Source organism: Canis lupus, chromosome 30 (assembly GCF_011100685.1).
Source record: "Canis lupus familiaris isolate Mischka breed German Shepherd chromosome 30, alternate assembly UU_Cfam_GSD_1.0, whole genome shotgun sequence".
Taxonomy (NCBI): domain Eukaryota; kingdom Metazoa; phylum Chordata; class Mammalia; order Carnivora; family Canidae; genus Canis; species Canis lupus.
The window spans coordinates 19,913,881-19,939,509 of NC_049251.1; the positions used below are offsets into that span (position 1 = coordinate 19,913,881).

A 25,629-nucleotide genomic window follows, 5' to 3' on the forward strand; every position below is an offset into this window, starting at 1 on the left:
CTAAAAATTGTGACTAAAATGTTTTTTAAAAATATGTCAATCTTGGCTATTTTGACAATACCATCAAAGGCAGTTTCCAAACAAATAGTTGAGTCAGTAAAATATGACTTCTTATTGCATAGATAAAATGAGTTAATATTTCACTTTCCCCAGAGCCTTTTAGTTTTATGTTCATTTATGTAGATATGGCTAAAGGGTTATACTCGTGTTTGCTTTGTATCAGTTTTCTTACCTTTTTTTTTTTTTTTTTTTTTTTTTTTGCTTTTGTGTGAAGGTGTAATTTGATGATTAGCACCTAATAAAAAGCATGGGTCATAACCTTCGCCAAGCTGTATATTAGTGATGCTTTTTTAAAATAAACAGTTTAATAAGAGCATCTTTTGTTTTTAAGTGAGTTTTTATGCTGAGATATTGTTCATATCTGTAAATAATTATCAGATGCTACAGAGGTTACTGCAGTGACCTGACTTAGCTTGATCTGAGAGTCCTTGGAAATCCATACTTAATTTATTCCTGATATAATTTAGATATCTTCTGGACTCAGTGTGACTGCCTCTTGCTGTTGTTGAGTATATGCCCATATTAATAAAACCTTTTCAATTCTGATGAAGAGGAATAGTCACATTCAGCTTTATAAATACATTGTCCAAGAGTGGTTCAATAACAGCTTCTGAAAATATGACATTATGAGCCATGGTTCATCCTCAGAATGCTGTTTTCTCAGTTCAACTTCTCATGGCAAAACAAAGTAAATAAATTAAAAATCTGCATAACTACTCTATGAGTTATGAGAATCTACCTCCCTGATCTCTGTGAGGACCTTAATTGACCTACAGCCCCAGCTGCTGTGCTCTGAAATTCATTCTGCATTTCTGCTGAGGCCAAGCTTCCTGTTGGCTATGCCAGCCAATGACAGGGCAGGGCAGAGATGCAAAGGCAGACCTGCATCCTGAGTGACATAGGACTCCTCTGACTGGTGACTTTGATGTAAGGACTCTCCAACATCTCTGCCGAGTTCTCAGAACTACACTGCTATCTAAGACACTTCCACCCAAACTTCCTTTTCTCTCTCCTTCATTCACGGTCAGGGTCAGTTCTGCATCTCCACCTGACAGCAATCTCAACTTCTCCTCTTTCCTTCTTTATTTTCCCTAACAAATGTTGCTCCTAATAAATCTTATGTAGCTAATCAATCTTATCTTGACACCTGTTTCCCAGAGGACCCGATTAACATCATCACCTTGAGTGAGGGTAGCATCAAGGCTTAATTTTCAGGCTGATAGAACTCATTAGTTTGCATGTTGTATCATGCTTTGAGGTGACTGTGTAAGTATGTCCTCCAAATCCCACTCTTGACCATTCTAACCTTTCTTGCACACTAGAGGAGCATTTTCTGCTCCATATTACTAAATTAGTGTTAAGAAACCTTCCCTGCTTTTGGGGTCCCACTTTAGAATGTGGGAATAGTTGGCATCTATTCAATAGACTGATGGTACCAGTAACATCTACACGTGTAAGCTTGTAAGAATGTTGAATCTCAAATCCTACCTCAGGCCTGCTGAATCAGAATATGCATTTTAATCTGGTCCCCAGGTGATTTATACTTAGAGTAACTTTTGAGAAGCACTAGCCTAGACTCCTCAGCTGAAACAGAGGTAAGAAGTTTCCTATTTTACCATTCTGCTACAACTGCAGTTATGATTTATTCAACAAATATTTATTGACCTCTATTAGGTACCGGACATATTCAAAAGGCTTCATTAGAGTCCTGAAAGGAAGGTGAAACATGCTTATACATAAAATGCAAAGAATCAGATTAAAGTGCTAAGAGAATAATACAATTCCACACAATTTTAGAGGAGGACAGATTACATTTTGGCTGGAGATTCTGAAATTCTCCAGATTCTCAGTTGACTTGAGCCTTGAAAGATACATAGCACTTGATCACATGGAGTTGAGACATTGTGGAGAGATTAAATAAAGGCACAGAGGGGTAAATCGTAGGAAAATGCACAGAGACTAGCTGCATTTGACTGGAAGAGAAAGTATGGGAAAGCATACTGGGACCACGCTAAGGAAGATAGAGAGGAGCCTTGAATGCTGAGTTGGAGTTTATACTTCATTTAGAAATGAAGTGAAGGTGTTACTCTTGTGGTATAGAAAATTATTTTCCTTAGCTTCTACTCTCTTCAGCAGCTACTAGTGTGTTAGAGGAATAGCTTAAAGCTTTAATTCAGTTCCACACATCAAGAAATCCTCTGCAACACCATCTGAGCATCCTATAATTCAATTAAATTCGACACATCAGATCCCACAAGGTGAGGGCTCAGTCCTACAAGACTGATCCCACATCAGATACCATTTGTAATTCCCAGGTCATCGCCTGTACTTCTGACAGCCTAGCTGTATATTGAAGCTCCCACACCATTTCCTTGGGTTCAATAATTTGCTAAAACGGCTCACAGAACTTAGGGAAACATGTTTACTGGTTTATTATAAGGGATATAACGAAGAATGTGAATGAACAGCCAGATGTCCCAGAGATAATGGAACCTTCTTCTTCTGTGTCCTCATACTATTGTGGTTATAGCTCTACTCTAACATTGCATTTATTCTACAAATGTTTATGAAAGACCCAGTATACATGTAGCTGGCTAAGATAGTCACTGCCCCTTCCTTGAAGAAGATCACTTTGCATAATTGTTTTTAGTATCTCTCTTAAAATGATTTTTATGTATACTATTTGTTTTTCTTCATTTTCATTTTAACAACATAGCTTAAAGTTCTTCCTTTTACAGGAGATATAAATCTACCTTAATTTTTTTTACCAATGTGTAAGAAAATTTGTTATTTTAATGAGGAACTTGGAATAAATATAACAAAGAATATTTTGAGATGCTGACAAATTACGATGTCTGGTATTTTGTGTAGCTTGATGTCTTTCATAAACTTTTTCATTTTTTCCTTCTATAACTTGTAAAGGAATCTTGGGCCTAAAGTAATGCATTGCTCTCTGGGCAGAAAATCTTGGAGGCCCAGAAATTTAAATAGCTCATTTATTCTCATTGCAGATTCTAGGAGTAGACCTATTGGCCTCAAGTCTATCCGCAGTTCATCTGGTGGTTGATCTGCCTGTCTATCCTTCTTGGTCTACTAAGGATTTGAAGTAGTTGATTGTATCTAGCAATGAGACTGATAGTCATAGATGACTGACAAACCATTTCTAGGAGGAGCTCATCAAAATAACATTAAAATCGTTGTTGGAAGAACTTGCTTGCAAAATGAGTGTTGTGAAGGGACCAACACTTATTAATATGTAGAGACAGAAATTTTAATAATAAGTGAGTCTCTCTCCTATAGAACTACATTTCATATATGCTAAATGGCTATGAAAGACTTTCTACTGTCTTGGTTTAAATTTGCACCATCTATTTTGTAACAATGTAGTTGAATGTGTTTTTACCAGTACAGAGGTCAGTAATGATGCTTGACAGATTCAGTGGTCTCAGCCAAGTGGAGTGGATAAGGAAGGTCCTTCTAGGGAGAGCTGGATCAAGTGACTCCTTCTACCTATATTTCTATCTTCTCAACTTCCTAGAACTGCAAGAAACACCAAATCTCCGGTCTTGCATATGCCTCCATGTTCTTTCCAAGGATAAAGATCTTACATGTTTATTTCACATGGGTGTCTTTCGGTGGATTATAAAGAAAAGAATGGTATGTTAGCATACAATAGGTACAGATGTCATAAAAAATTATACTTTTCCAATTCATATCACAGCAGGCAAATAATGTACACTGTTGAACCTTTCCATAGGCCCATTGTAAAAAACTCACTTCATTAGGAAACATCTGTAACCAAGAAATTTGGTGTTTTATTTTTTGATAATTTGCAAGTAATTATCTTCCTAATACAGATTTCCATCTTCATCAAATGCCAGTGAATCTCTAAAGGACATTTATGACAATCCCACAGCTAACATCATACTCAGTGGTGAAAACCAGAAAACTTCCTCTCAGATCAGGAATAAAACAAGGACACCCATTCTCAATACTTATATTCAACATAGTATTAGGAATCCTGGTCAGAGCAATTGGGCAAAGAAAAGAAATAAGAGGCTACAAATCAGAAATGAACAAGTAAAATTGTGTTCATTTGCAGATGACATGATATTATATATAAAAAACCCTGAAGACTCCACCAAAAATATGTTTAAACTACTAAACAAATTCAGTAAAGTTGCAGGATGCAAAATCAACATACAAAAATGAATTTTGTCTCTATATACTAGTAACAAATTATTTAAAAATTAAGAAAAAATCATTTTACAATAGCATTAATAAGAATAAAATAGAAATAAATTTATCCAAAAAAATGAAAGATCTATATACTGAAAACTATAAAACCTTGATGAAAAAAAATGAAGAATACACAAATAAATGAAAGTATATTCCATGTTGATGAGATAGAAGAATTCTTATTGTTAAAATGTCCAAACTACCCAAATAACTAACAGACTCAATGCAATCCCTATCAAAATTTCAATGGCATTTTTCACAGAAATAGAAAAAAATCCCTTAAATTTATATAGAACCACAGAAGATACTGAATAGCTGAAGTAATCTTGATGAGAATAATAAAGCTGGAGGCATCAGAGTTCCAGGTTTAAATTATATTACAAAGCTGTAGTGATCAAAACAGAATTGTACTGGCATATAAACAGACACATAGACCAATGCAGCAGAACAGAGGTCTCAGTATTCTTTTGCTATCCCCTGTTCCTGAACCCAAATACTAAATATTGGTGCCTTTTAGGACTCAGATGTGGGTACTCTTCTTCATTTATACTCTCTCCCTATGTGATTTTATTTGATCTTATGGTTTTCTTTAAATACAGTTTTGTTTTTGTTTCTTATTGAAACCTTAATTTATACATTTAGCCAAGATCTTCACTATAACCTTCATACTTGTGTATCCAGTTGTCTAGATAGCAAATGTTTCACTGACTTCTCAAACTGAACATTCCAAAAAACTCAAAATCAAAATCTCTCTAAACTTGAAAATTCATCAGCAGTCACATTAACATTATTTCAAACTTTTTTCACTTATCACTTTCTTCCTCACTACCATCTGATCCATGCCATCATCTCTTTGTGGGGCTGTCTATCTTTTAAACTGAACTTCCTGATTTTACTTTTGTCCACCCCTCTCATCACCTGCCCCAGCCCATTTTTCTACACAGCAAGAGGAATAACCTAAAAATATATTTATAAGGATGTGACATATGATGCACATAGAGTGAAATGTGTGAAAATTAAGTATATACCCAAATAATTAGCATCTAAATTAAAAATAGAACATTATTAGCACCTCAAATGCTGATATTTTTTGTTAAATTCACCTGTTTACTTTTTTGGTAATTTTTAATTCTAGGATTTCATTTGATTTGTTTTATATAGGTTTATGTTATATTATGAAATTCTTCATCTCATCATGTATTTCTTTCAACATATTTATCATGTTTTAAAAAACAGTCTGTCTTGAGAACCCCGATGTCTGGATAACCTGTTGATTTCTTCCCATTGTTTTTTGTTCTTTTTATAGTTATTTGGTCCTGTCTCCTGGAATGCTTGGTTGTTTTTGATTGAATCATTGTTACTATGTATGAAAGACTGTACAGGTTCTAGATGATCTTATCATTGTCTACCAATAATTCATTTTTCTTACAGGATACATTAAAGTAGGTTCAGGTCATTTTGCTCTATTAGAAATTGGTCTATTTTCATTTTTACTCTACTCCTAAGAATAGATTTCTTCAGGGATTTCAGTAGAAAACCTACAGCTCTTAGCAGTTGTATTCGTAACTTTGGGCTGTTATAGCAAATTACCATAGACCGGGTGATTAAACAACAAACATCTATTTTTCATGTTTCAGAAAGATGAAAATCCAAGATCAAGGCACTGGGAGATTTGGTATCTGGGAAGGGTGGCTGTTTCCTGGTTCACGGGTGGCTTTTTTTGTTTGTTTGTTTGGTTTTTGGTTTTTGTTTTTTGCTATATATCTACCTGTTGGAGAGCAGAAAGCAGGAGCAAGCTGTTTCTTGACTCTTATAAGGACATTGATGCCATACATAGGGCTTCATCTTTATGATCTCATCTAATCCTAACTGCCTTCCCAAGACTACTCCTAATATCAGCACATTGGGGAATAGGGTTTAACATAGGAACGTTGAGGAAACACACACAGCAGTGTTCCCTTCCTTTGAAGGTTCCTGGATTTTAATTTTTATCTACCCAGAACCACAGAAATAGTGAAACATCTGCTTAGCTTTTTAGTCTCTTTGCTGCTTTCTGTTTGGTTTCTTGGTGTCTCGCCCACAAATGTGCAACTTAGAAATTGACAAATACCTGTAGGGGAAATTGCATAAAGAATTTTGGGCTTCCTATAATGTTTCTCCTTCTGTCTGGAATCTTTTTCCCTTGAATCCCAATATTTTGGTCATTACCTAATGCCTTCATATAGTTCTTCTTTTTTAAAACCCAAATTTTATATTTGTTCCTGGTGGGAGGGTTAATCTAATATTAGCTACTCTGTCATAGGCAGAGATAACACTTTCCTCTGGTTTAAATGTAGAAGTCAGAGCACATCACTCATTTGCTTTAAAGTTTCCAACAACTGTCCATTGCACTTAGTATAATCAGTACAGGTCCATACCATGACATTTTTTCCAGGACTAAAATTAATTTTGAAACTAGAGAATACTTCCTTCATGTTACATGTATGGAAACTGAGGTTTGTATAGGTTAAATATACTTGGCTGGTAGTATAGGGGAAAACTAGAAACCCAGTTTCCTGGTTCATAATTACTTACTATTTTTGCCATCCTTCTTTGCTATGTTGTTGTATTAGAATAGAGGTTTTTTCCCCCTTTGATCTGTTCTCTGAGTGAGAATCCCCATTTTTTATTATTGTAATTCATAAATATTTTTAAAGCAGAACAACATATATTTTTCCTAAATAGAGTAAAACTAAATTAACATAACTAAAATCTTATTTGTAATTCTAATATATAGACAAGTGAAGTGGAGTTAATTCAGATTGAGTGCAGGTGCCACATGGATTCCTTGCCATCTGGTCTTCCTCATTCTCTTGCCCACAAGTCCACTTCTCAGTAACTAGTGAACTAAGGAACAGAATTTGAAAAATCCTGGTAGAGTGAGTCAATTAAATTATTGAACCATCTGCCTTTGCTTAGTAATTTTGCATTACAGAATTTTTGTGCATATTTATCTCTTCTGATGCCCATTGCATTCTGGGTGAGGTGTCTAAGACATGGAATTTTAGTATGTCCCTTTAATAGGTGAGAAAATCAAGACTGAGTTCAAACAAATTTCTGTAAATTATGAAAATAAAGAAATGAATGAAGTGACATGAAAGTATTATGGCTTTGAGTACAGTATTCTTCCTTCCACATATAAGTGCAATGCATATCAGCTTTTACCAGACCCTTCCTAAATAATTACCTGGAAACTAGAGGCCAAGTCTAAGAGAGTTTATGGTACAGTATTTTTATTAAAATTCAGTTTTCCGACTTTTGAAGAAGATGTCAAAGGGTGTCCAGAAGCACCTTGAGAACGTCGTGTTTTGGCTGGAGGATTTTCAAGTTGAAAACTTCAGTATTATTGTGGAACTTGTTCTTGTACATCACTCTCATGATGCATAGTCATTACTTGCCTGCTTGCTTCCCCTTACCTCTTGAATCATATCGGGACACCTGTGAATATACTGCCATAAAGAAAGACTCTAACCTTTGGTGAGTGCAAGAGCAAAACAAATTATTTTTTAAAAATTACAATAAATGCAATTTCATTTCTTTATTATTGGAAAGAATGAAGCAACATTGTTTTTATTAAAAGAAGACATAATGTATGTGGGAAATCCTACAAAATTGATTTAAAATAATTTAACAAACTAATAAGCAAATATAGCAAGATCTCAGGATACAAGGCCAACACACAAAAATCAATTTTATTTCTGTATTCTAGAAACAAATAATTAGAAAATTAACTCTAGGGACACCTGAGTGGCTCAGTGGTTGAGTGTCTGCCTTCGGCTCAGGGCACAATCTCTGGTCTGGGGATCAAGTGCCACATCAGGCTTCCTGTGAGGAGCCTGCTTCTTGTTTGCCTGTGCCTCTGCCTCTCTCTCTGTGTGTCTCTCATGAATAAATAAATAAATAAATTTTAATTAACTAATTTATTTATTTATTCATGAGAGACAGAGAGAGAGAGAGGCAGAGACACAGGAGAAGGGAGAAGCAGGCTCCATGCCAGGAGCCTGACATGGGACTCAATCCCTGGTCTCCCTGGTCATGCCACAGGCTGAAGGCAGGCACTAAATTGCTGAGCCACCCAGGGATCCCCAATAAAATCTTTAAAAAAAGGAAAATGAACTTTAAAAACATGTATAATACTATTAAAATATAATATCTTGGAATTCATTTTTAATTTAATTTTTTAAATACAGGTACTTTTATTATATTTTGTTTTATTTTACTTTACCTATTTGAGTATAGTTGACATACAATGCTACATAAAGAACACATACAGCTCAACACCAAGAAAACAAGCCATCTGGGCAGGAAGACTGAATAGACATTTTTCCAAAAAATGCATACAGCTGGCTAACAGACACACAAAAAGATGCTCAACATCACTAGTTATCCGGGAAATGTAAATTAAAACCACGATGAGATATCCCCTTAAAATTGTCAGAATGGCTATCATAAAAAATAAAAGAGATAATAAGTGCTAATGAGGATGTGGAGAAAAAGAAACTCCTGTACACTGTTGATGGGAATGCAAATTGGTATAGCCACAATGGAATACAGTATTGAGGTTCCTCAAAAAATTAAAAATGGAAATACCAAATGATCCAATAATTCTACTCCTGAGTATTTGCCAAAAGAAAATTAAGACATTAATTTGAAAAGATAAATGTACCATGTGTTTTTTCTGCATTATTTACAATATAGAAGCAACCCAAGTATTCATTGATATATGAATGGATAAAGAATAGTGATAGAATATTACATAGTCATAAAAAGGATGAAAGCTTGCCATTGTTGGCAACATGAATGGACCTTCAGGGTATTATGCTAAGTGAAATAAGTCAGAGAAAAACAAATACATTAGATTTTACTCAGATGTGGAATCTAAAGTATAAATTAATAAATAAAAAGGAGAATCAGCTCTATAAAGACAGAGAACAAACTGATAGTTACCAGAAAGGTGAAGGGTTGAGGGGATGGGCAAATGAGTAAAAGGGAGTGGGAAATACAGGCTTCCAGTTATGGAATGAATAAGTCATAGGAATAAAAGGTACAACATAGGGCATATAGTGAATTATATTGTAATAGTGCTAGTGTCACCATAATGGTGACCGATGGTAGCTACCCTCATGGTGAACATAGCATAGAGTTGCTGTGAGCATATAGAATTGTTGAGTTAGAAACTATGTTACATACCTGTAATATTGTGTGTCAGCTATAATAAATATGTGTTCTGTGTATATCTGATATTTTCTACTTTCTCAGCTTGGAGTATTAAATAAAAGCACATCATTTTAAATGTTTAAATTAAACACTTGATTGTCCATTCTACTCTAAAGAAAAATGTCTTTCCTTCTTTACATCTCTCTTCTCTGCTCTCTTCATGTGCTTAAAACAAGAATCACGGGAGTGTTCATTCAGTCCTGGTGATTCTTGCCTCATAGAAGGGAAATAAAGAAAATCTGGTTAGTTCTCCTAAAGAGCAGTATTCTCTGCTGCTGTTGTTGCCATAGCCCTTATGTCACTATTGGAGACAAGAGATCCCTTGGCCAGATGCAGTACTAGAATCTTGCTGGAAGATTCTTTATCTTGCTGGAAGATGGCTTTAGCAGATCAATACTCCTAGCCATGGCACCTGTTGTTCTGGAAAGAAGGCAAATCCTGTGCTCTGTGACTGAAGTTCATGGTCTGGCAGTTTCTCAGGGTACCAGTCTGAGAAAGATCTTTCCATCAGTGTTTTGTTTAGCAGTGATTATTTCATGCCCATCACAGACCTGGGGTCCAACCATGATGGCTATTTAATGACTCACTTGTACATACACTAATATAACACATTCACACAGTGACACACACATGCAATTGTACAGTCTCTCTCTCTCTCTCTCTCTCTCTCTCTCTCTCACACACACACACACACACACACACACACACACACTTACCCTGACACACACTTTTCCCTAGGGATGCAGCAGGGTGACTGAGCATAACCCACTTTTATCAACTTAAAATTTAAGCCTTTCAAACCTGAAATCTTATCTTGTTGGACCCAAAGCAAACTCTATTTCCTGATCAAAGTGAATAATATTTCTTTCAAGAAAAAAACATATCTGTGCTTATTGTATAGAACATCATATAGTTTTGTATGTATTTATTATTTTATTTAAAAACAAAATAACATTTTTATAGATTAAAAATACTCAGGGGCATTAAGGGATATTGCCCAAGGGCATGCCACTTTTATAAGACAAACCTCTCCCTCTTTCTTATATATACTCCAATTTGGGGTTCTTTAATTTAAAAATATTATAAATTATTCTAATGTAAAAATTATTCATACATAAAATGTAAAAGAAGAATGTAATGAGTATCCACACACCTACGATCCAGTTTATTTTATTTTATTTTTTTTTAATTTTTATTTATTTATGATAGTCACAGAGAGAGAGAGAGGCGCAGAGACACAGGCAGAGGGAGAAGCAGGCTCCATGCACCGGGAGCCCGATGTGGGATTCAATCCCGGGTCTCCAGGATCGCGCCCTGGGCCAAAGGCAGGCGCCAAACCGCTGCGCCACCCAGGGATCCCTACGATCCAGTTTAAATAATAAAATACTGCAGATAGAATTGAAGCCTGTGTGTGTCTCCATCCATCCACTTTCATCTCCCTTCCTGGTAAGCAACCATTATTCTCTATTTAATACTTATCTTTTTCTTATATTTCTTTAATTTTTACTGCTTATGTATGTATTCTACAAACATTCTTGTACATGTCTCCATAGAAGAAATCCTCTAAGGGATATATGAAAGAATGTGACTGTTCAGTCATGGAAATTCACATCTTCAATCTAACCTGATATTGTCAAATCACATCCTAAAGTTTAACCCAGTTACACTTCACTGGAAGCATATAAAACTGCATAAGTAGATGCCAACTTTTTAAATAGTTCTCTTATGCCAGTCTGATGGAATACTTAATTCACATATTTTGTCCTTTTTGTAATAGACTATTTGTTTTATCTATGAGTTGCAGAAATTTGTATTATACTTTGGATTATACTTCGGATTATAATCCTTCATCATTTAAATTAGCTAATTATATCTTTTCTTACTCTGACATTTCTTTCCACTTTTTGGGGGTGACTTTTGTTAAGTTTTGCATTTACTGTAGTATAATTTAACATTTTCTTCCTTTACGAGATGTAGTAGGGCCATATCATCCCTTAAATTTTCTTCTAAAAGTTTTAGAATTTTAATTTTTTTTTTTTAGAATTTTAATTTTTATAAGTCCCTAATTTTTATAAACTTTTAAAGGAATAACATCAAATGGAAATCCAATTTTATTTTTTATATATGTATATAATTGTCTCAGCATAAGTTATTCAATCTTCCATTCTTTCCTTATTGATTTGTGATGCTATTCTGTCTTAAACCATGTATGTTTATACGGGTTCTGTTGAAGGCTCTCTCTTCTGTTCCACTGGGGTTATTTGTCTCTGAAACAAATCCACAATCTTACTTTATCTTAACTATTACATGAAGTAATATTTATTATAGTTTTTGGTTTTTGTTGGATATTTTTAACCCTTTGCTCTTATGTAAAAATGTGAGAATCTGTTCAAATTCAATGAAAAAGACTATGGATATTTTGATCATCATATTATTTCCATCACTCTGTATTGCCCTTTTTCTGCAATAAAATCCTTCATTCTTTTTATCTATTTTGTATCCAATTTAAGATAATATGATTTTGGTCTCCTTGAGGAGGTCCATTTTGGATCTAGATTTGTGTGTGCATGTGTGCACCCGTGTGTGTGTGTGTGTGTGTGTGTGTGTATGTGTGTGTGTGTGTTGGGGGCTAATATATCCAGTAAGTGATAGAGCCTCAGATATTTGCCTTAAGAAGCAGGGTGTGGGTTTCAGAATTTAGGTAACTAAAAATGACCCTCCCATCAGCACTTTAGAATTAACTAAAAAGCCAAAGACATAATTCTATTTCAGTGGCTAAATATCAGAAGGTTAAGTTACATACTAAGAACTATTATCCTCTTAGTATCATTCATACTCCATCTTTGCTGCAATAGCACACAGTGGGATGCTATTGAAAGAACACTGACTTTATAATTACTTGCATCTTCTTCAGACACAGACTTTGCCACTTACAGGTTGATGGGGAATCACCTATTTGAGCTTTTGTTTCTTATCTGTAAATGAAGATAATACCACACAGCTTACAAGGTCTAGGTAAAAATAAATGAGATAGTAACCGTGAAATGCTGTCTCCTATTTCGTAGGTGTATAATAAAACATTAATTTCCTTCCACTTTAGAAGAACTCAATTCAGGATATTGTACCCAAATCTTTGCTGAGAAACAAGAAGAAACATTATTTTCAGGTGATTTAACTACCTCAACTACCTGTTGAGGTAATGACAGTAGTGGTTCAATTAATTTTTAGTGGCTAAAGGATGATTTCTTTTACATTATGTAAAAATTTTAGGTGAAATTAAAAAGACTTTGGAATAAGAGAGTTCTCTCTTAGAATCCTGACTTCACTCTTTTACTAGGTATGTGATCTTAGGAGAACTCAGGTTTCTTATTAAAGATATTGAGAGGGATGCCTGGGTGGTTCGGCAGTTGAACATCTGCCTTTGGTTCAGGGTGTGATCCTGGAGTCCTGGGATTGAGTCCTGCATCAGGCTCCCTGCGTGGAGACTGCTTCTGCCTCTGCCTATGTTTCTCCCTCCCTCTCTCTCTCTCTCTCTCTCTGTGTCTCTCATGACTAAATAAATAAATAAAATCTTTTAAAAAGATATTGAGATAATTTCCTTAAGGTCTTTATAAAAATTAAAGAATTTTTTTGAAAAGTACGTTCAACTCTGCACTGCATTGTCTGCTAGAGTAAGTGCTTAATAATTAGTAGCTGCTATTTTTATCATTTTATGAGACTGAGCTTTCAAATGCATTGACATGGAGGAAGAACTTCTAAATCTTCCTGCCTGCTTGAGAACAATCTCATTGAGATATGTGCCAATAAACAATAACTCATTTTTTGCTTTGTAATAAATTGAGCCCTAATACCTGAAATTTTTCATTGTACCTTCAACAGAGTCATCATTCAATAAATACACATAGGACAATGGGATAATGGAAAATAGGTATTTGTTTATCTCAATTATTGCTGTCAGAGGTATGGTTGACAAATTATAATCTTATCAGGACACCTGAAAAGATTAGCAAATAAATCATTAATAAAACACTTTCAGCTCTGGGTTTCTAGTGGCATAGAACAAAGGAAAAGGGATCCTGGACCTCCTCAGGGTTAAATTGGAGGGAAATTTTTATGAACGAGCACCATTAAAAGAAAGTCAAGAAAGGACAGGTACACATTTTCATAATCTCTTCCACAAAGAATCAAAAGGATTTAAATTTTTTTTAAATCTGCCACAAATATTCCCTTTTGGCAAAGCACAAGAAACATGAAGAAAGCTATATCAAAGAACACCATAAGCAAATTGAACAACACAAATGAGCAATTTTTTGTAAGTTTATTGTATTATATTTTGTATTTAAGTGGAGTATGTGGTGATTGGAGGAAGACTATAAACAATATAATTGGTAGTGTTTTTTTCGCCAAAACGCAGCTTTTAGATCTTTCTTTCTTCTGTGTTAGGTATTCCAGGACCCGTAAATATTGCCAATAGCTCTTCTCCCTTGTGCTCCCCACCCCCTACCCCACGCACACGTGTGCATACACTTGTAGCCTGATGCCCTGTTGATGACTGGGGCTCCCACTCCCAATCTTCCCTGTGCCAGGCCAGATCTCAGTTTGCTCGCTCCCACTTGAGACCCTGCCTCTGCCTTCCCCTGCTCCGTCTTCTGCGCTTTAGCATCCAGGCATTGCAAGCTAGAGCTATGGCCCTCCAGCCCAAGCACCTGTGGATAACTGGGCTGATGAGGAAAGCTCTAGAAATCCGCGAGGAAGCATGAGTGGATGGAGAAACTAAAACCGTGGGAGGCCCTGAGGAGGTAGGTGAGAATGGGCTCTGAGACCTTAGGGAAGTCTTAGGGAGAGAGGAAGTGGAGGCTGGGGGTGGGGGGAGCTGAGGAGCCTAGATGAGCACAGAGGAGGTGGGGAGCTGGCTACCAGACAGGGACAGAAGGGAGTCTGTTGTCACAAGAGGTTCTCTGAGGAAGACTTGGCCACTCCCCGAGGCCAGCAGGCCACTCACTCCGCCAGCTCTGGAGGGAGCATGAAAGCCCCTTCTTTCTACCTGCGTACCCCAAATGACCCTCAAGTATCTAAGTGACTAAACTTGGTTCCCTCTGAAGGCTGGGCTCCCCAGAAGTGGTGAGGTTCAAGGGCGATGGGACTCGCCCCCCACCTGCATTTGCTGATGACTGAAATCTTAATTTAAGCAAATAAGACCTTCCACTTCCATATGCAGAAGACTGAAATTATAGCACAAGGGACAAAAGATCCCTGACCCCAAGCATATTCATAGTAACTTGTGACTGAAATAAGATCTATTCCAACACTGACAGAGGTGCAGAAAAGGGACATGTCCTCTAGTGACATGAGATGAGACACTGTGGTCCTAAAAGACCCATATCCCCAGTCTGGCCAATTTCTCCTAGGCTCTGTTTCCCCAAAATCAACCTCAGAGTCAGAGAAACAGCTGGGGCAGAGTTCCTGGTGTGAGCAATGGTGGTGGTGTTAGCTGCAGTATGGACCACTCAATGATTTCAGCTGCCTGAAATCTCACTTGAGGCTTCTGTATAGACGTATTTCACAAATCTCTGTGCTGCAAAATATTCCCAAGTATTGAGTTCCTCAGAAAATAATATTCATGGCCATGAACTCAGAAAATATGTCCCAAAAGGGACAGGCATAAAAATGAAGCCTTTAATTACATTGGTTCTGTAATTAAATATAACACTATTTTTCTGAGTCCTACCGAATCTTTTCCAGAATGACCCTTTTTCCCTCTGATGCAACCTCTTCATCTTCTCGGCTTCCCCTGCCAGCTCTGTGGGGATGGCCTCATCCTGAACCCTGTTGGCCAGGTTATGGGGACTTGGAAATCTCTTCAACTGGTGGAACACAGATTTTTTTTTCCAGCCCCTTTAAAATGGTCATGTACATACATACAACCATGGTCAGAACAGTGACTCAGCCACTGAAAATATTTTTGTTCCGTGACAAATGTGTCTGAAAGCTGTCTAATTGTTCCCTCTCTTCCTAATTAGGACACTGGCATGTGCTGGAAAACAGAGTGCAATCAACCCATTCTAGAGTCCCTTATATTTATAGTGTTTTTAATTCTCTTTAATATATTTTCATGTTTATTGTCTTATTTTATTCAATTCTAGTAGAGTAGCACAGGTGTCATTTTCCTTAGATAGATAAAAAGTAAAACAAAACTATATAGCAAGGGTTTATTTTTGGTCATAGAGTAAATTAGCAGACTTGAATCTAAAAGTGAGGTCAGCCTCTTTGGATGGTCCTCTGACCCAAGATAGATACAATTTCAAAACTTTGTGTCTAGACCTGCTGAACTCACCTGAATCTCACTACTTCTGACCTACAGGTGATTTTTGGAGACACTCCCTGGCCTATCAGGAGTATCAGAGAGCCAGTAGAATGGGTGCAGATAGACTAGCTGCAGTCTGTCTATCTCTGAACCTGGGGTTAATGGGCAGTAGGAACTAATCAAATTTGCACTTTCTCATATAACCATTTTGGGTTCTCAATCTGGTACTTGTAATAAACAGTATTTTCAAAATAACTTAAGTATCAGCAATGGATAAAGTTTTCTAAAGAAATGTGACAACTAATTAGAAATCTAATGTATCCAGGTGCTTTTGGCTTAGAATACCACTCTTCATAGGACGCTTGCTAAAGGTTCTTTAGCGAGGGTGGCTATGTTTTGTTTTGTCCCTCAGACCTTATTCTGTGTCTTGATCAATTATTTTCTGTCATCCTCTGTACTAGGTATGTATGTATGTATGTATGGGAAAGCAAAAAGGTTGGGTGTGTATATGTAAATTTTTATCAATATATCCAGAGTCTGGTTATTCCATTACAGAGGCTACAAAACTTACTATTTTTTTCTTCTCCACTCTATCCTGAAAGATTTTTATCTCAGATCATTGACTCTGCTGCTTATATCAAGCAGCAAGTTCAAGAAGAGAGAAGCTGTTTGTCTTTCAAGAAATGTTATAGTTTAGGTGGTAAAGATCTGGCTCCCTGCAGAGCCCAGAGAAGAAGATCTAAGAAAGAAAACAGTCCTGTATTTCTGGCATTTTCTGGCTGCCCAAAGCATCCCTCTACAGCTGACATTGATAAAATTTCATCAGAGGCATTGGTCAGACTGCAGGTTTTTTTTTTTTTTTTTTTTTAAAGCTATAGGAGTCATATTAGCATTTAAGATATGTCTTTTTTTATGCAGAATATGTGGTGTATATTATCTCTGTTTTGCATGTTATATTACTATAAACTCATGCAGGCCCCAAAATAAAATTTAAAATGTAGTTTGACATTCCTGACAGACCCAAATATTTTTTAACAAAAAAGCATTTTGTAGTCGAATGCTCTACCCACGAGCTATACCCCCAGGCATCAAAAAAGCATTTTGAATAAAAAGATACTTCCCATTCTTGCATAGAGTGACTCAAAATAATAAAGATTTCATCTTCCCTCAGTTGATATATTTGAATTTTTATTTAAAATTTTTTTGATATATAATTGACATATAACACTGTGTAAGCAGTATGGCATAATAACTTGGCTTTCATATAAAGTGAAATGATTACCAAAAAATTAGTTAACATCCAGTATTTCATATATGTACCAAAAAACTCCTCAGGATTTCCTCTTAAAGATTTTCATATAAACCATACAGTGGTGTTAACTATAGTCATCGTATATTACCTCCCTTGTACTTATTAAAACAAAGTTTTGACCACCTTCATCCATATGTCTTCTGTAGTGGCTGTATCAATTTATTTTCCTACCCACAGGTAATAAGGGTACATTTTCCTCCCTGTCCTCACCAGTGTTGGCTATCACTTATCTTTTTGAGAACTATTCTAACATATGTGAGTTGATACTTCATTATGATTTTTGATTTGCATTTCCCTGGTGATTAGCGATATTGAGCACCTCTTCATGTACTTGTTAGCCATTTGTATATCTTCTTGGGAAAAATGTTTTTCCTTTTCTCTTACTAACACTAGTTATTTACTGTCTTTTTTGATAATAGCCATTGTAACAGGTTTGAGGTGATGTCTCATGTGGTTTTGATTTGCATTTTCCTGGTGATAAGTGATGTTAAGAATCATCATGTGTCTGTGGCTGTCTGTTGGTCTTTAAAGGAATGATGGGCACTTGGGTGGTTCAGTGGTTGAGCCTTTGGTTCAGGTCATGATCCTGGGGTCCTGGTACAGTCCTACATCAGGCTTCCTGCAGGAAGCCTGCTTCTCCCCTCTGCCTATGTCTTTCCTCCCTCAGTATGTGTCTCATGAATAAATAAATAAAATCTTAAATGACTATTTAGGTCTTCTGCCCAATTTTAATTGGGTAGTTTGTGGGAGGTTTCGCTATCATGTTGTGTGCATTCTTTATATCACTGTATGTTCTTCTTTTGTCAAAGATATACTGACTATATAAACATGGATTTCTTTCTGGGCTTTCTATTTTGTTCTATTGATCTATGTCTCTCTGTGTCACTACCATACTGTTTTGATTACTGTATTTTGTATTAGAGTTTGACATCTTCAGCTTTGTTCCACTTTCTAAAGATATCTTTGCCCTTCAGGGCTTGTTATGGTTTTATACAAATATTAGGATTATTCTAGTTCTTTGATAAATCCCATTGATATTTTGATAGGAAATGTATGAATCTGTAGATTGCTTTTGGGTAGTATGGACATTTTAATGATATTGTTCGAGTCCATGAACATGGTATAACTTAGTGTTTATTTGTGTTGTTTTCAATGTCTTTCATCACTATCTCATAGTTTTCAAGCCATAGGTCTTTAACCTCTGTATTTAAGTTTATTTCTAGGTATTTTGATGCAATTGTAAATATGATTGTTCTCTTAATTTCTCTTCTACTTCATTATTGATGGAAATGTAACAGATCTCTGTGTATTAATTTTGTATCCTGGTATTTCACTGAGCTCATTTATTCTAACAGTCTTTTTGATGGAATCTCCAGGGTTTTCTGTATCTAGTGTCATGCCATCTGCAAATAGTAACAGTTATATTCCCCCCCCCCCCAATTTGGATGCCTTTTCTTCTTCTTGTCTAATTTCTATGACTAGGACTTCTATTACTATGTTGAATAACAGTGGTAAGAGTGAACATCCTTGTCTTGTTCCTGATTTTACAGAAAAACTTTCAGCTGTTCACTGTTGGTTATGACAATAGCTATGATTTTGTCATATATGGTCTTTAATGTTTGAAGTGTGTTCCTGCTGTACCATCTTGAGAGGTTTTATCATAAATGAAGGTTAAATTTTATCAAATTCATTTTTTGCATCTGTTGACAGGGTTAATGATTTTAATCCTCCTCTTTGTTAATCCGGTATATCATATTGATTGACTTGCAGATAGTGAACCATCCTTGTATCCCTGGAATAAATCCTACTTGATTGTGGTGTATGATCTTTTTAATGTATTTTTCAATTTGGTTTGCTAATATCTTGTTCAGGATTTTTACATTGGTGTTCATCAGGGGATATTGGCCTGCAATTTTCTTTATTTTGTTTTGCTTGTTCTTTCTTTCTTTCTTTCTTTCTTTCTTTCTTTCTTTCTTTCTTTCTTTCTTTCTTTCTTTCATTCATTCATTCATTCATTCATTCATTATTTGGTGTCTTTATCTACTTTTGTTACCAGGGTAATGCTGATCTCATAGAATGAGTTTAGAAGCATCACTTCCTCTTGAACTTTTTAAAATAGTTTAAGAAGCATATGCATTAAATCTTTCAAAGTTTAAAACTTACCTATGAAGCCATCTGGTCCTGGACTTTGGGGAGTTTTTGGATTGATGATTCAATTTCATTACTAATCATTCTATTCCAATTTTCTGTTGTTTATTCAGTCTTGAAAGATTGTATGTTTCTAGGAATTATTCACTTTTGGGTTGTCTCATTGGTTGACATATCATTGTAGTAATATCTTACTACCCTGTGCATTTCTGTGGTATCAGTTTTGACTTTTTTATATTTCTTATTTTATTTGGAACCTCCCTTATTTTGTGATGAGTTTGGGTAAAAGTTTGTTCATTTTGTTTTCAGAAAAAAAGCAGCTTTTAGTTTCAATGATCTTTTCAATTTTTGTCCTTTATTTCTGCTCTGATCTTTACTTTTTTCTACTAACTTTGGATTTTGTTACTTCTGATTTCAGTCTTCAATTTATTGAGACAGATTTTGTGGCCTAACATGTGATCTGTCCTGGAGAATGCCCGGTGTGCACTTGAAAGAATGTGTTGTGTGTTGTTCTTAGATGGAATGCTCTGTATATATTAAATCTATCTAGTCTGCTGTGTCATTTAAGGCTGCTGTTTTGTTTTTTTGTTTTGTTTTTATTTATTTATTTTTTACAGATTTGTCTGCCTGGATGATCATTACTTCCATTAATGAAAGTGGAGTGTTTAAAGTCCCCTTACTATTTTATACTGTCCATTTCTCTTTATAGCAATATTTTCTTTATGTATTTAGATGCCCCAGTGTTGTGTATATAGATAATTATCTATATGTTAAATCTTCTAGGATTGATTTATCATTAGGTAATGCCCTTCTTTGTTTCTTGGTAGTATTTGTTTTAAAGTCTATTCTGTCATGTGTATTACTGTCTCAGCTTTTTTTTGTTTGTTTCTTTTTCTATTGCTTTATCTTCTTTCTGTATGTGTCTTTATATCTGAAGTGAGTCTCTTGTAAGCAGCATATAAATGAGTCTTCTTAAAATTCAACCGCCCTATGTTTTTTGATGGGAGCATTTAGTCCATTTCCATTTAAAGTAGTTATTAATAGATACATACTTATTGCCATTTTGTTGCGTTCTGATTGTTTTTGTAGTTATGTTTCTTTCCTGTTCTCTTCCCTTAGAATTTGGTGATTTAGTGTTCTATCTATATTCCTTTATTTATATTTTTGTGTGTGTATATCTATTACCGGTATATTTGGTTTGTGGTCATTATGAGGTTTATATATAATATCCTATATATAGCAGTCTATTTTAGGTTGATGGTTGTGTAAGTCCAAGTGCATTTTAAAAGCACCACATTTTTATTCCCCCTCCCTCCACCATGGTTTATATTTTTGATATCCTGTTTTAGATGTTATTTTGTTATTTTGTGTATCACTTAACTAATTGCCATAGGTCTAAATGATTTTTACTACTTTTGTTTTCTAACCTTCATAGTAGCTTTGTTCGTGATTGGTCTACTATATTTAACATATGCTCATCTTTACTAGTGATACTTCTTTTTTTCATAATTTTCTAATATCTAATTATGATCTTTTTTTTCCTGTTTAAAGGAGTATATTTAACATTTGTTGAGGCTGAATTGGCGTTGATGAAATTGTAGCTTTTCTTTGAGAAACTCTTTCATCCCTCCATTTAATTCTGATAACCTTGACAGATTTAGTACCTTTGGTTGACAGTTTTCTTTCTTGTGCTCTTGCTCTCTGGCACTTTGCACCTTTTCTTGAAAATAAGAAATTATTATTTCAGAGAGCAAGCAGGGGAAGGGACAGAGGTATAAGCAGGCTCCTCACTCAGTGGGGAGCATGATTTGATCCCAGGAGCCTGAGATCATGACCTGAGCTGAAGTCAGACACTTGACTAAGTCACCCAGGTGGCCCACTACTTTGCACTTTTTTTTAAGATTTTTTAAAAATTTATTTATTCACGATAGACATAGAGAGAGAGAGGCAGAGATACAGGCAGAGATACAGGCAGAGGGAGAAGTAGGCTCCATGCGGGGAGCCTGACGCAGGACTCAAACCCAGGACTCCAAGGATCGTGCCCTGGGCCAAAGGCAGGCGCCAAACTGCTGAGCCACCCAGGGATCCCCTACTTTGTACTTTTAATATATCCTACCACTCTCTTCTGGCCTGTAAACTTTCTGCTAAAATATCACCTGAGAATCTTATGGTAGTTCCCTTGTATATTATAACTAGTTTTTTTCTTGGTTGCTTTTAATATTTTCTCTTTAACTATTGGCACATTGATTATAATGTGCCTTGCTATAGGTCTCTTTTGGGTTCATCTTATTTTGGACTCTGCTTTCTAGGCTTGGGTGTCTGTTTCCTTCATCAGGTTATGGAATTTTTTAAAAAGATTTTACTTATTTGAGAGCAAGAGAGTGTGAGGGAGCACAAGCAGGGGAGAGAGAGAGGGAGAAGCAAACTCCCTACTGAGCAGGGAGCCTAATGTCGGGCTCAATCCCAAGACCCTAGGATCATGACGTGAGCCAAAAGCAGATGCTTAACTGCTGATGACTGAGCCACCCAGGTGCCCTAGGTAAGGGAATTTTTCAGCTATTTTTTTCCAGATAGGCTTTTAACCCCTTGCTATTTTTCTTCCCTTTTTGAAACCTCTATAAATTTAATGTTATGTTATCCAGAGTTCCCTTAAAATACCCTCATAAAAGTTTTTAGCTGTTCTTATAGCTTTTAGCTTATTTGTTGATTTCTACTGTTGCCTTGAAGATTGCCAATCTGATCTGCTATTGATTCCCTCTAGGACATTGTATAGTTATTGTATTTTATAGCCCTTACTGGTTCTTTTTTATATTTTCTGTCTTTGTTGAAGTTCTCACTATATTGGTACATTCTTGAGTTCATTGAGCATCTTTATGACCATTACTTTGAACTATTTATATGGTATGCCCATCTCCATTTCATTTTGTTCTTTTCTTAGATTTTTCTTTTATTCTTTTATTTGGGCATATTCCTCATTGTGCCTAATTCTCTTTCTGTGATTTAGGGAGATAAATTAGATGCCCCAGGCTTGAAGGACTGGCTTTATGCAGAAGGTATCCTATGGGGCCCAATAGTACAAATCCACCTGCTTACCTGAGCCAGGACCTCAGGATTGTCCCCTGTGTGACCTGTGTACACTCTTCTATTGTGGCTGGTTCATGATTGATAGGGAATCTGGTATGCAGAGCTGTTTTCTGGCATGGCTGTCTGCAAGGTCTAGCCATAACTGTGGCCATGCTTGTGAGCAGAACTGACAACTGGCCCATCTAGCTGAGAGACCTGGCTGAAACTATGTAGGCATACTGAACAGCTTGCCATGAGATGTGGCTGTGACTTTGATAGGTGTTTTATAGTGTGGTGCTGGCTCCGCAGGATGATGGTGCTTGGGATGGGCTTTGGTGGCAGCTAAGGCTATCTACCAGGAGCACTAGAGTGGGGAGCCACTTAGGAGGGTCTCTGGTTCTGGTTGAGGATGCCTGCCAAGAGTGCTGGGGAAGGGGGCTGCTTGGAAGGGGCTTTGGTGCTGGGTAAATGGTGCTAGCACAGTAGATGGCAAGTGTCAAAAATGTTGCTCACCAGTGCTAGGCCAGCTAGATAAAAGGGGAGTGGGGCGGAAGAAGATGCCTGCGAGTGCTTCTGTCCCTGAAGATTATTCCAACATATCACTATCCTGGCATATACCCTAAAATTAGTCAATGGATCTTCTTCAGATGTATCCAAGGTACTTTTCAAAATGCTGCCTGTGTACTGGGACTCAGAGCAAGTGGAATTGTATGCACATTTCATAAGAGTGGAGTCTCCATTTCCTACTGCCTTCTAGCTCTCCTGAACAAAATCTCAACTGGTTTTCAAGACAGACTTTATAGATGTTTGCCTTACAGTGCCTCTCCAGAGGGCCTTGAAGACCAATTTAGACCTTGGGACTCTTCTTCTTCAGGGAGGCCCTCGTCCTTGTGTGTTGTCACACCAGAGGTGTGGGTCCTAGCAAAACTGTCTTTGCCTCTTCTACTCATCTCAATGTGGCTTTTTCTTTATATCCTTAATTGGTTTGAATCAATTCCTCTAGAATTTGTTCTCAGAGATGGTTCTACATGTCATTGTAGGTTATGTCCCTGTGAGCTCAGGATCCCCCCACACAATCTTGATTTTTTTTTTTTTGTCCATTTTTAAATTGATTGCTTTTTGCTATTGAGTTGTAGGAGTTCTTTATAAAGTTTGGGTATTAACCCTTATTGTATACATTGTTTGCAAATATTTCCACATAGGTTTTCTTTTCATTTTGTTTGTAGTTTCTTTTTGATGTGCAAAAGTTTTTAGTTTGATATACTTGTACTTTTTGTTATTTTGTTACTTGTGCTCTGGGTGTCCTATCCAAAAAAAGCCTTTTAGACCAGTGTCCAGAAGATTTTTTTCTTCAGTTTTCTTTTAGTTTTATGGGTTTTGAGTTCACATTTAAGTCTTTAATCCATTTTGAGTTTATTTTTTTGTGGGTGCTTTAAGATAGTGGTCTAGTTTCATTGTTTTAGATGCAAATATCCCATTTTCCCAGCACCATTTATTGAAGAGACTCTTTTCTCCATTAAGTACTCTTGGCTTTCTTCTTATATATTGTCAACTAATATTTACCATATATGCATGGGTTTATTCCTGGGCTTTTGATTCTGTTCTATTAGTCTATTTGTCTGTTTTTATGCTACCACTATACTATTTTGATTACTCTAGCTTTATAATAGTAGCCTGAAATCATCTTTCTCAGGATTGTGTTGGTTATTTGGGGTCTTTTATGGTTACGTATGATTTTGGTTGTTTTTTATACTTCTGAAAAAAAATCTTAAAAGCAGCTAGAGCGTAAAAGACATTAGGAAACGCCAATCAAAGAAATGTTCAAGGAAGTATTTTAGGAAACAGCAAAATCATACCAGAGAGAAATAGAAATCTACACAAAAGGAATGAAGAGTGATGGAAATATTGACTACATGGGAAACATGTAAGATGTTGCCTCTGCATATAAAATCTTTAAATCTATTAGGGAAATAAAACATCTTGGTTAACCAATTTATAACTCAACAAAGTTGTACTAATTTATCATTAAAATAACATATTCAGAGAATGTATTTTATTTTTTTTCTCTGAAATGTCAGTTTTATTCCTCTGGCTAAGAGATCCAGAGATAACTTGAGGTTTACATTTTTTTTTTTTTTTTAAATAGTTCTTCCATCAAGAGTTTAGGTGCCTCCATTGCGGTAATAAGCTGATAGCAAATTATTTGACTCTTATAAAGCCTTAATTTTGTGTATGTGTGTGACACATATTCATGAAAAAATCCATATAAGTGAAAGGAACTCGCATGACACAGAAATAAGCACTTAAGTTTTTGACACATATACACATATGTGTATATGTACCCACGATTTGAGATTTAATCCTACATATGTGAGCTGATACTAAATATACTGCTTTGCAGCCTGTTATGTTTTACTTTGCAACATAGAATGAATATAATTTCATGCATATGTGTGTGAAACTTTCCAATTGAAAAACTCTCAAAGAATGTGTCAAAATACAGTATCTGATGAGATTCTGATAATGAGGAAACTCCCTAAGATATAATTTCACCAGATGATTAAAAGTAAAATGAAAGTCAAAGATAAACCAGAAAATACTAACAGAAAGAAAGCAAGAGCCAGATTTTAATATCAGACCAAGAAAAAAAAAATTCAAAGCCTAAAGCACACAGGATAAGGATGACTGCATGAATGTCTTTGTTTCTACTGCATCATCACAAACTTATTTCTTTTTTCTCTTCACTAAGCCTTTCTAACTCCTCTCTACCTCTTATCATTTCTTCAGCTCAAATGCCTCATGAGAATGTCCTCTTATAACCCCTGATCAGATCTGGTCAGCCCTCTTAAGAATTCCTTCTGATTCTGAGCTTACACCTTCTTTGGAAGGTTGAGAATTTCTTTCTGCCTCCTGTGGTACCTCTTCCAAAGGGCAGTCTCCCTCAGCTTTGAGCATATTCTGTGGTTTTCCTTCATTTTCTTCAAAAGACTTTTGCATGTTGTGTATTTTTCTGTTATTTCGTTTGAATAAATTAATCCTGTAGCGATCCAGGGGATTTTTCCTCCCTCATCCTTCACTTGATTTATGTCATGTACAAAAGATCAAGAGTCCTGAAAGGATCTAGGGCACTTTTCTTTTTCTCCAGCACTATGGAGCTCAAGAATGTATTGTATTAATCCATGATCTAAAAGACATGTAATGGAATTAGACTAGACCTTATTTTCTCTCTTTTAATAACTTAATTTCA

The 25,629-nt window shown here is 35.9% G+C and overlaps 1 protein-coding gene and 1 pseudogene across 1 annotated transcript in view; one reads left to right on the plus strand and one right to left on the minus strand.

The window, feature by feature from the left end:
- UNC13C (unc-13 homolog C) overlaps positions 1–25,629 on the plus strand; it is a 542,478-nt gene that overhangs the window by 63,352 nt on the left and 453,497 nt on the right.
- LOC102152810 lies at positions 25,037–25,379 on the minus strand (annotated as a pseudogene).